The sequence below is a fragment of the Polyodon spathula genome, chromosome 8 (assembly GCF_017654505.1).
Source record: "Polyodon spathula isolate WHYD16114869_AA chromosome 8, ASM1765450v1, whole genome shotgun sequence".
NCBI classification, from domain to species: domain Eukaryota; kingdom Metazoa; phylum Chordata; class Actinopteri; order Acipenseriformes; family Polyodontidae; genus Polyodon; species Polyodon spathula.
In genome coordinates, this window is record NC_054541.1 from 28,294,780 (window position 1) to 28,298,251 (window position 3,472).

Genomic DNA, 3,472 nt, shown 5'->3' on the forward strand with positions numbered 1-3,472 from the left:
CATATTCCCTACCATATGTTTTATAAAATAAAGCCACAGCTTACGGTAAACATTAACTTGTGTAACACTGATGGCTCTAATATGCACAGGATGTAATGACACATCTCATGGTTTTGTGACACTAATTCAGTCTTGTATTTGTAAAGAAATTTCACAACTTGTTCCACTGCATCTATTGTCTTGTCATATTTTTAAGATAGAGGTACCGGTAGAAGCAAAATCAATTTTTCCCTGATTTGTTCCTTTCCCTTCCAGAATTAGAATTAGAAACAACAATTATTACAAAAATATTTGGGTGTCAATTATATGGTGAAAAAAGTTATCCTCTTTGTTAATTATTTGAACGTAGAATAATATAATAAATAATATAATTATCTAGCAGACGCTTTAATCCAAAGCAACTTGCAGAGACTAGGGTGTGAACTATGCATTAACAGCTGCTGCAGCTGCACAGTCACTTGCAATAGGACCTCGGTTTTACGCCTCCTCCAAAGGACAGAGCACAAGGAGGTTAATGACTTGCTCAGGGTCACATTCATTGAGTCAGCAGTTGAGCAGGGATTTGAACTGGGGACCTACTGGCAAGAAGCCCTTTGCTTTAACCACAAAGTTAACGACATCATTATCTGCTGGAACTCCACCAGGACATTAACTTCAGAATAGATTTTTTTATATACAAATGCAAGTTGAATAAAACTAAGTACCCTTGTCAATGTTTCATATTTTACCTGTTGTATTATCTTCAATCCATCAGGTCAATTAATAACAAAAAGGCAATACAAACTATATGCATGGTATTGTATAGGCTTTAACAATATAAAAATTCCCTGAAGAAGTGAACATGATGAGTTCTAACCTGCCTCCCACTTTCCATGAATTGCCCAGAGCTAACCAAATCACACCGGTGTGCATCGCTTACTTCAGAATCACAACATGGGAGACATGGCAGGACACAACACAAGCGTTCTTCAGTTTGAAATTTGCATTACATTTTTTGTTTGTTTCTTCTATCCAAATTGGTGTGTCCGAGAATTACATTTGGAGATAAACTTTCTAAATTGTATGTCTTAACTTAGAATCTGTTCTAAATCTCTGCTCCGTTCAATTGAGTGACAACTGGATTCTGCATTCTGAATCACACTTTATTACCAAACCCACAAGTTCATATTTTCTATAAACACTTTGATTGTATGTATGCGGCTGTTTAAGTTTTTTTTTCGTTTGTTTTTTCTGTACAGTAATTGTAACAGAACTAAGCTTACAAAAGATTTTGAGAATCCTGAGAAAAGAGGAAAGTGACACCCAACTTAAATTGTGCAAAAATCCCAGGTTTGGTTGTGGTCAGACGGTTATGGAGGTTTGTCACTACGTTTCTATTACGCCACTCAATGGCTTAGTTTACATGCAACCTTCACATGAAAAAAAAAAAAAAAAACATGGAAAAACTTGACCCGCACATTAGTTACAATGGAAGAAATAAGAGCCGTTTGACCATACCAATGTATTTAGGGTTAGGAAAAGCAATAGCTAGCAATGATTTGACAAGGAGTTCCCCTTATTTAGGTTTTACTAAGAAACGTGAATTCTGTGCATATCTTCCACACATTTTTGCATTTGAAGAGCTCACATTCCTGCTTGTGAAGCCAAGCAGCAATTGCTGGCCTGATACTTCCCTGATATTGTGTCTGGTGGCTAACTCCGTCTTAGAGAATAGCTCGGCTTTGAGCTCAACTGTGTTCGCGCTAAGAAAATAAATATAATAAATGTTTGTTGAGAATTCAATTCTATGCAAGAAGGGGTCATTTTCACTAGGGAAGTTTTTATATTTATTTATTTTATCATTTGTTTGTCTTGTATGGTCATTGTAACGGTACCTCACCCACTAATGATTTTGTGAGGTTAAAGAAAAGAGTGGCAAAAAGTGTAAAAGTCCCTGTATTGCATTATCTTTCTTGATTTTGGTTGTGGTCAGCATACTATAGAATGTTGTCATTCTACCTCGCAACTCAGTGGCTTAGTTTACACACAACCTTAACACGCAGTGCTGGAAGTGATTGAAAAAAGTATGTTAAAAAATGGCTTTATCTCCTGAGTCAGGATCAATCATTCAACAAGTTCCTTACAATAAAATCAAGTGTGCATGGAAAAATGGAAAGTGGTACGTGGTTTAATGTCTCATGCAGCTCAGAAGAGTCAATCCTCATCTGGCTTTCAGCCTCGGCCTGTTCACTTCTAGCATACAAAGACTTTCTTCGTCCTATAGGCCTGTATTATACTCCATCCCAATCTTTCTAACCAATCAGGTTGCTCCCTTGCTATAGATCACATCACAATACAGACATTAATATATGAAATGGAACAAATAAAAAGAAAAAAACTACAGCAGAGGAGAACAACATTAAATGGAATATTTCCAGAACTACACAACTATCCAAGAATAAAAAGCAAAATGTAATTTAGAAAATTCATTTCCATAAAGTAATAGTATATAATAGCAATGATTTGAGATTTCACTGCACTTCAGAAAAGTAAAATATTATTTGAAAAGATGGATTTATAATTTTAGGTGTGTGTATAAAACACAGAAGGGAATCAAACTGGCACTTTTTTTAATTACATTTTTGTGATTGTTTTTGGTAGGATTGTTTTTAGTGTCTAAAATTGAAACATCATAGCTTAAACTGTACATTAAAACAAGCAAATTGTATGAAATTGTGGTGAGGTGCCTCACGCCTGTGCGTAGTTTTTGTGTTTTATGTTATTGTAGGTGTATATATATTGGTGCACTGGGTATAAATGGGGATGTAGCAGAGGTGCTTTAAATGTATTTCAGCACAGGGATTACACAATCACTTCATGTGCAGATAAAATGTGTATTAGTATGTGGGCACAGGGAGTGCACAAAGTAGTTCATGTGCAGACTGTGCCGAGATTCAATTGAATGATTGATTAGCAATCAAGTCTCGATAGAGCTGCATAAAAGAGTCAGTGTTTCACACATACAGGGTTGGTGTTCAGAGTGGAGAACGGGAGAGAAAAGGAGGTAGAACTTTAAAAACTAAAACATAACAAAAAATAATTATTTAATAAATCTGTGCATCGGCACTTTACTCATCATTCTGTGTCTATCTACTTCCTGGCACAATGTCACCCACCAAGCTAATCTGTGACATAAATAAAAAAAATGAAAAAACTCTCTGAAACAGAGGAAAAAAGGTTTCATGAACTACAAACCTGATTTAAATAAAATGGGTTCTTAAAAAAAAGTAATTAACAAAACATTCCTTAAAACAAAAAGTTGTGTGAATATCCACCTCACATCTAGTGGTACTATTAAATGCCTCATCATCTTTACGAGAGAGACTTGATTACACCATTTCCTTCTGGTATGTTTCTTAAAACATTCCTTTACATAACTGATAGTTTCCGGTTCCCAGCTGAAAGACAGATATATAAAGAGAGAAATGTTTCT